The sequence below is a fragment of the Cebus imitator genome, unplaced genomic scaffold (genome assembly GCF_001604975.1).
Source record: "Cebus imitator isolate Cc_AM_T3 unplaced genomic scaffold, Cebus_imitator-1.0 Scaffold375, whole genome shotgun sequence".
NCBI classification, from domain to species: Eukaryota; Metazoa; Chordata; class Mammalia; order Primates; family Cebidae; genus Cebus; species Cebus imitator.
This window is the reverse complement of record NW_016107690.1, coordinates 1,593,361-1,602,134: the sequence shown is the minus strand read 5'-3', so window position 1 is coordinate 1,602,134 and position 8,774 is coordinate 1,593,361. Positions and strand designations below refer to the sequence as shown.

General features: G+C 49.9%; 1 protein-coding gene across 1 annotated transcript in view; it reads right to left on the bottom strand.

Annotated features, from left to right (window-relative positions):
- SLC39A3 (solute carrier family 39 member 3) overlaps nt 1-3,454 on the bottom strand; it is a 13,855-nt gene extending 10,401 nt beyond the window's left edge. Inside the window, exon 1 of the mRNA XM_017507466.2 lies at nt 3,247-3,454. The gene's annotated coding sequence lies outside the window, so the exon portion shown is untranslated. The remainder of the gene's footprint in view (nt 1-3,246) is intronic.
- Nucleotides 3,455-8,774: the final 5,320 nt, after the last annotated feature.

The window sequence follows — 8,774 nt, the reverse complement described above, 5'->3', positions numbered from 1 at the left end:
CTACCTCAGCCTCCTGAGTAGGTAGGACTACAGGCATGTGCCACCATGCCCAGCTAATTTTTTGTATTTTTTAGTAGAGATGAGATTTCACTGTGTTAGCCAGGATGGTCTCGATCTCCTGACCTTGAGATCTCTCTGCCTCGATCTCTCAAACCGCTGGGATTGCAGGCATGAGCCACCACGCCTGGCCTGCATTAGCTGCTGACTGAGCCTGTCACAGTAAGTACTTTGCCTGCATTAGCTGCTGAGTGAGCCTATCACAGTAAGTACCTTGCCTGCATTAGCTGTTGACTGAGCCTTGCACAATAAGTACCTTGCCTGCATTAGCTGTTGACTAAGCCTGCCACAGTAAGTACCTTGCCTGCATTAGCTGTTGACTGAGCTGTCACAGTAAGTACCTTGCCTGCATCAGCTGTTGACTGAGCTGTCACAGTAAGTACCTTGCCTGCATTAGCTGTTGACTAAGCCTGCCACAGTAAGTACCTCACCCTGTGCCCAGACTTGGTACACATTATCACCTCCTACAGAAAACTCTCCAGTGCTGAGCCATCTAAAAAGGCAGCGATTTGTTTATACCCCAAAAATAAGAAAAAAAAAAAAGAAAAAGAAAAAAAATTAAAATTAAAAAATAAAAGAGCAGCGACTAGCCACATGTATCTGTTAAAGGTTAACTAAAACTAGGCCAGGCTCAGTGGCTCATGCGTGTAATCCCAGCACTTTGGGAGGCCAAGGTGGGAGGATCAGTTGAGGCTTGGGCAACATAGGGAGACCCCATCTCCACAAAAATAAAACAACCAGCCAGGCGTACTGAGGCACACCTGCAGATCCAGCTACTTGGGAGGCTGAGGCGGGAGGACAGCCTGAGCCCAGGAGCTGAGGGCTGGAGGGAGCTACGATCACACCACTGCACTCCAGCCTGGGCAACAGAGACAGACCCTGTCTATGATGGTTGATACTGAGTGTCAACTTGATTGGATTGAAGGATACAAGGTACTGATCCCGGGTGTGCCTGTGAGGGTGCTGCCAAAGGAGACCAAAATGTGAGTCAGGGGGTGGGAAAAGTAGGCCCATCCTCAATCTGGGTAAGCGTCATCTAATCAGCAGCCAGTGTGGCTGGAATATAAGCTGGCAGAAAAATGTGCAAAGAGAACCCGGCCTGGCCTCCAGTCGACATCCTTCTCCTGTGCTGGACGCTTCCTGCCCTCCAGCATCGGTCTCCAAGTTGTTCAGTGTTGGAACTCGGACTGGCTCTCCCTGCTCCTCAGCCTGCAGGCAGCCTAGTGTGGAATCTTGTGATCGTGTGAGGTAATAATTAATAAACATATCTACCTAATATTCCATTAGTTCCATCCCTCTAGAGAACCCGAATACACTGTCTCAAAAAAAAAAAAAGGTCATCAAAACTAAATAAAATCCAGGATGGGTGTAGTTGTGTATGCCTGCAATCCCAGCACTTTGGGAGGCCAAAGTAGGTGGATCACTTGAGGTCAGGAGTTTGAGACCAGCCTGGCCAACATGGGGAAACCCCATCTCTACTAAAAATACAAAAATTAGCTGGGCATGGTGGCACATGCCTGTAATCCCAGCTACTCGGGAGGCTGAGGCAGGAGAATCACTTGAACCTGCACAGCAAAGGCTGCAGTGAGCCACGATGGCACCATTTCACTCCAGCCTGGGAAACAAGAACAAAACTGTCTCAAAAACAAAACAAAAATAAATAAATCAAATCTAAACTTCCACTTCTCAGCCTTCCTGGCTGCCTTTAAAGTGCTCGGTAGTCACGTAAGTCTACTTGACTTCTGTGGTTACATCAAACAGCAAAGGGAACACTCTCACCGATGCAGAACGTTCTGTCGGAGGGTGGTGGTCCATGGCTTCCCCATGCCCCAAAATAAAGTCTAAACTTTGTACCCTGAGGCTGAGGTTCTGCACAGCAAGCTCCCGTCTCGCCTCAGCCCACGCTGGTCCCTTCTGTGCCCAGCTAGTTCATGCCTCAGGACCTCCACATGGGTCCTTCTCTCTCTGCCTGGAACACTGCTCTTTCTCCCCGACCTTGCAGCAATGCCGCCTTCTTCTCTCTTGCTTCACTGCATCCAGGACCCCTCAAAAGGGCCTCCCTCGGCCAGGCGCGGTGGCTCATGCCTGAAATCCCAGCACTTTGGGAGGCTGAGGCAGGCAGGTCACCTGAGGTTGAGAGTTTGAGACCAGCCTGCCCGACACAATGAAATCCCTTCTCTACTAAAAGTACAAAAGTTAGCTGGGTATGGTGGCAGGTGCCTATAATCCCAGCTACTCCGGAGGCTGAGGCAGGACAGTCGCTTGAACTCGGGAGGCGGAGGTTGCAGTGAGCCGAGATCGCACCACTGCACTCCAGCCTGGGTTGCAGAGACTCCACCTCAAAAATATAACAATAATAAAAAAGGGGGCCTCCCTCCCTGCGCCTGGCTGACTCCCACCCTAAACCAAATCCCTGTACCCGCCACAAGACCTGGTGCTGAACCGATCCTCAAAAATCGCTGGCTGAACACCAGGACGAGGGGAAGCGTGTGGGCACTGATGGGGCCGCAGTCCAGGATATAATGGGCCGAAGTGGAGTGCGTTTCACCCAGGACCCCACAATATCACCGCTCTTAGGAGGAACTCAGCTGCTCCCCTGTCCTTGAGTTTTCCCCAACTGGGTTCTCTCCCCGACCACCAGCCCCAAGCGCCTCTCACGGCCTGGCTCCCTCACTGCATACAGGTCTTCGGGTCACTGCTCAGAAGGCTCCCCTCCCAGCCCTCCCCGCCCCCTTTCCCTGGTGTTATTTTATTTTGTGCTACAGGGAAAACTAGGAATTACATTCTTTTAAGTCGCTTAAAATCGTCCCTCCCTGCAGGCGGTGAGCTGGGCGGGCGGGACCAGGCTGTGTGTCTTGCTCAAGACCGGCTGCAAGGAGCGCAGAGACACCCAGGCACACAGTAGGCGCCTAATAAAGACCTGCCCGCCATCTGGACGCCTCATTCTGTACAGCGAAGGTGAGGGCGGCCTGCACGCTCTCAAACTGGAGGCTGCTCGGGCCGGGATGCGGAAGGCACGGGCTCATTCATTCAATCGGCACTAATTGAGCGCCTTCTGTGTGCCTCGCGCTGCTGGACGCCGGAGCCCGGCCTCGGCTAACGGGCGGGCAGAGTCCACCAGACCACCGGCCGCCCAGCGCCTCCCGGCCCCGCCCTGCCGCCCCGGGTCCTCCCTCAGCCCGCACCTACCTCCCGGGGACTCCTGGTCCCCCGACCGGAGCGGCTCCTCGCTCAACCGCCTCACAGTCTTGACCCCACAAACACGGCCCGGAGAGGCCCCGCTCCGCGCGGCTGACCCACGCCCCGCCCACGCCCCTGCCCATTGGCCTCCCCGAGAGCCGCTGGAAGAACTTTTCCTGCTATTGGCTGTAGGACATGCCACTCATACGCGACTCCACCTCTTCTACCGGCACTTGGAAAGGGGTTTCCTCCCGCTGAGCGACGGGCGCAGCCACCAAGCGGCCCCGGCGGGAAACTTGGATCGGCTAGGAAACGTTCCGGCAGGGTTTGGTTTCCAGAGCTGTCCAGGAGCGCCAGGTGCTGAATCCCGCTTGGAAGGAGGCTTGGGAGTGGACGGGAAGCGATTTCCCACGCGAGACGGCTCCCCTGTCAGCGTCCTCCCTGCCGAGGCCCTTCCCGACGGCTGAAGAAGCAGATTCATCCCTTCAACAAATCTCTGTTGATGGGCAGGAGGAATAAGTTCAAGAGATTGTACCTCATGGTGGCTACAGCTCATAACAACGCATTGCAAACTGGAAAATTGCTAAGACAGTAGATGCTGGCCGGGCGCGGTGGCTCACGCCTGTAATCCCAGCACTTCGGGGGGCCGAGGTGGGTGGTCACCTGAGGTCAGGAGTTCGAGACCAGCCTGGCCAACATGGAGAAACCCCATTTCTACTAAAAATACAAAATTAGCTGGGCATGGTAGCACGTGCCTGTAATCTCAGCCACTCGGGAGGCTGAGGCAGGAGAACTGCTTGAACTTGGGAGGCGGAGGTTGCGGTGAACCGTGGTCGCACCGTTGCACTCCAACCTGGGCAACAAGAGCGAAACTCCGTCTCAAAAAAAAAAAGAAAGAAAAAGAAAAGAAAAGAAAGGTGTTAAGTGTTCAAACCATGAAAAAATAAGTATGGGAGGTAACACGTAAGTTAAAAACCAAATCTTGGCAGGGCGCAGTGGCTCACGCTTGTAATCCCAGCACTTTGGGAGGCTGAGGCAGGAAGATCACTTGAGTCCAGGAGTTCAAGGCCAGCCTAGGCAGCACAGTGAGACCCCCGTCTCTACAGAAAAAAAAAATTTTGAGACATTGTCTCATTCTTATCACCCAGGCTGAAGTGCAGTAGCGTGATCTCGGCCTGCTGCAACCTCCGACTCCAGGTTCAAGCGATTCTTCTGCCTCAGCCTCCTGAGTAGCTGGGATTACAGGCAACTGCCACCATGCCAGCTAATTTTTGTATTTTTAGTAGAGAGGGGTTTTCACCATGTTGGCCAGGCTGGTCTCAAACTCCAACCTCAGGTGATCCTCTTGCTTTGGCCTCCCAAAGTGCTGGGATTACAGGTTTGAGCAACTGTGCTTGGCCTGATGACTTGATTTTAACAAATAGAAAATGGCAAACTAATGGGCTGTCATTCTGCGATTAGGCTATAAGAGATTGTGACTTCTGTTTTGCCAGCAGAGCCTGTCCCTTGCCTTCTCAGCCTGCATGCCTTGATGAAGCAAGCTAAGATGCTGGAGAGACCCACAGGGCAAGGAACTGAGGGCGTCCTCTAGCCAACAGTCAGCAAGACAATGAGATCCTGGCACAAGAGCCAATAAGGAGCTTAATGCTGCCACCAGCCGTGAACGTGATCATGGAAGGGGATCCTGCCCCAGTTGAGCCTTCAGATATCGGCTTCACAGTGTCCACTTCAATTGCAGCCTTTGAAAGACCCTAAAACAGGGCTGCACATGGTGGCTCATGCCTATAACCCCAGCACTTTGGGAGGCCAAGGTGGGCAGGTCACTTAAGGTCAGGAGTTTAAGACCAGCCTGGCTAACATGGCAAAACCCGTCTCTACTAAAAATACCAAAATTAGCTGGGCATGGTAGTGGGCACCTGTAGTCCCAGCTACCCGGGAGGCTGAGGCACTAGAATCACTTGGGCTAGGAGTTAGAGGTTACAGTGAGCCAAAATCATACCATTGCACTCCAGCCTGGGCAACAGAGTGAGACTCTGTCTCAAAAAAAAAAAAAAAGGAAGAAAAAATAAAAAGACCCTAAAAACAGAAAACCCATAAGAACTGCACCTGAATTCCTCACCCACAGAACCTGAGATAACACCTGCTGTTTCAAGCCACTTAGTTTTCTGTTTGTTTGCTTGTGTTTTGAGGCAGGGTCCTGGCCCATCACCCAGGCTGGAGTGCAGTGGCACAATCATAGCTCACTGCAGCCATAACCTCCTGGGCTCAAGCAATCCTCCCGCCTCAGCCTCCCGAGTAGCTGGGAGCATGTGCCACCACACCCAGCTCATTTTTTACCTTATGCCACTCAGGCTAGTCTCGAATTCCTGAATTCAGGAAATCCTCCTACCTCGGCCTCCCAAAGTGCTGAGATTTCAGGCACCATGCCTGGTGGCGATTTGGGGAATAATTTGTCATACGGCAATAGATAACTAATACACATTCCTACTAGAAAAACTATAGGTTGTACCTAGTGCTGTGAAGAAAGAAAGAGAGCGACTTCTGTGCAGGGATTAGCCAAGTCAAATGTACGGAGACCAGGTGTGATGGCTCACGCCTGTAATCCCAGCACTTTGGGAGGCTGAGGTGGGCAGATCACCTGAGGTCAGGAGTTCAAGACCAGCCTGGCCAACGTGGCAAAACCCCGTTTCTACCAAAAATATAAAAAATGAGCTGGGCATGGTTGCTGCACTCCAGCCTGGGCAACAGAGTGAGCCTCTGTCTCAAATAATAATAATAATAATAATGTACTGAGAAGTAGAGAGAGAAACAAGGGGAGTTGATGAAAAGATGGAGTAGGGCTTGCTGCATTTGAGGAGTTGGAAAGCCAGCCTGGCTGGACGTTCTTGAGCAATGAGGAGATGAGAGATGAGGGATAATCCCATAGACCGAGCTATGGCATTTGAATTTTACCGTGAGCACAGTGTGATTCATTGAAGGGGTTTAAGTAGGTGAGGGTTGTCATCTAATTTTACATCTTATTTTGACTCGTGTGTAAAGAAAGGCTGAATTATAGAGAAGTAAGAATGGAAGCAGGGAGACTGCTTCAGAGTCCTCTAGGCAAGAGTTGGGCCGGGTGCCTTGGCCCACGCCTGGAAACCCAGCACTTTCGAAGGCCAAGGCAAGGAGATCATTTGAGTCCAGAAGTTCAAGACCAGCCTGGGCAAGCTAGTGAGACTCTATCTCTATTTTTTTTTTTTTTAAAAAAGATTTGATGGTAATTTAGATGAGGGCATTGAGAGGAGAGAGAAAGGACAGTAGGTGAATTTGAGAAATATTTTGGAGGGTGAATTGACAGGACTTGGCACTGGTTTGTCCACGTGGGTGTTAGGAGAAGGAGGTGTCGGGGATGACTTCTAGTTTTCTGCCTGTAGCCACCGGATGGATTCTGGTGCTCACTAAAAAAGGAAAGGATGGAGGAGGCACAGAGACGGAAGGTGTCAAAAGATGGAGTTCAGTTTCGCAGAGGCTATAAATGAGATACCTACAAGTTCTTAGCATTTAATGCCATTTTCTGCCTGCGTGGAGCTGATTTTGCCATGTGGAACACGCGGATTGTGGTAGCTATTTTTATTATGAGACGCAGCGTGATCTGACTCTGTTTCTGTTTTCTTTCCATAACTCACGACAAGAAAAAGATGGCTTGTAACACAAGCACACCAGGTAGACACCACAGGACAATTCCTTCCTCAGGGGAATTCATAGCATGGGATATTTATTCATAATTATTTGGAGGCTCAGGCTGCTCAGAGAAGGAGCTTCATGAGCTTCTGGCGTTGATTCATTCAGTACGTGTTTTTGAAAACCTTCTATGCACCAGAAGCTATGTAGGAGCAGGTGTCTTCAGAGCGCAATAGAAAAAGAAATAAAAATAATAAAAACTTAAAAAAATAAAACGGGCCAGTCGCAGTGGCTCATGCCTGTGATCCTAGCACTTTGGGAGGCGCAGGCAGATGGATCACAAAGTCAGGAGTTCGAGATCAACCTGACCAACAGGGTGAAACCCCTCATCTCTCCTAAAAATACATGGGTAGTGGTGCATGCCTATAACCCCAGCTACTCAGGAGGCTGAGGCAGGAGAATTGCTGGAATCCTGGAGGCGAAGGTTGCAGTGAGCCGAGATGGCGCTATTGCACTCCAGCCTAGGCAACAGAGTGAGACCTCATCTAAAAAAACAACAACAAAACCCAGCACAGTGATGCATCCCTATCACTCCAGCACTTTGGGAGGCTGACGTGGGAGGAGCTCTTGAGCTCAGGAGTTGGAGACAAGCTTGGGCAAGATGATGAGACCCTATCTCTATTTTTAAAAAATCTGACAAATTTGACTGCATTGGGTATTTCAAAAATCTTCCCTAGTAAAAGACACCAGGAATAGGCTTAATAGACAAGTGACATGCTGGGAGAAAAATGTTGATACTATATGAGAAGAGCCCTTGATAGAAAATAAACATCCTAAAATAAAAACGGGAAGGGAGATGAATATAAGAAAAGAGTCTCAATCCATGAAGATAATCATGAAAATACAAAATAAAACAAGGCATGGCTCACCCTATAATCCCAGCAGTTTGGTAGGCTGAGGCAGGAGGATTGCTTGAGCCCTGGAGTTCAAGACCAATCTGAGCAACATAGTGAGACCCTGTCTCTACAAAAAAAAAAAAAAAAATTAATTAATTTTTCAGGTGTGGTGATGCGTACCTGTCATCCAAACTGCTGGGAGGCAGGAGGATTGCTTGAGCCCAGGAGTTAAGGTTGCAGTGAACTATGACTGTGCCACTAATCTCCAGCCAGGGCAACAGAGCAAGACCCTGTCTCAGAAACAGAAACAAACAAAAAACAACTTCAAAAGGGCCGGGCATGGTGGCTCAAGTCTGTAATCCCAGCACTGTGAGAGGCCAAGGAAGACGGATCATCTGAGGTCAGCAGTTCGAGACCAACCCGGCCAACATGGTGAAGCCCTGTCTCTACTAAAAATACAAAAATGAACTGGAAGTGTAATACCAGCTAGGTGGGAGAATCGCTTGAACCCATTGGGTGGCAGTTGCAGTGAACTGAGATTGGGCCACTGCACTCCAGCCTGGGCGACAAGAGCAAAACTCCATCTCAAAAACAAAAACAAAAAAGCACAAACTTTGAATATTGACTGTATATTAAATAATCGCATTATGTTAATATTCAGTATTGTTTAATTTCCTGAATTTAACAGCTATTCTGTATTTATGCAATAGAATGTCCTTGTTCTCAGGAGATACACAATACATGATGTCTGTAACTTTTATTTGAATTGTTCAGCAAAAAATAATTATTATACACATATACACACACATAAGAAGAGAAAAAGAAAGGCCGGGCGCGGTGGCTCACGCCTGTAATCCCAGCACTTTGGGAGGCCAAGGCGGATGGATCACGAGGTCAAGAGATCGAGACCATCCTGGTCAACATGGTGAAACCCCGTCTCTACTAAAAATACAAAAAATCAGCTGGGCATGGTGGTGCGTG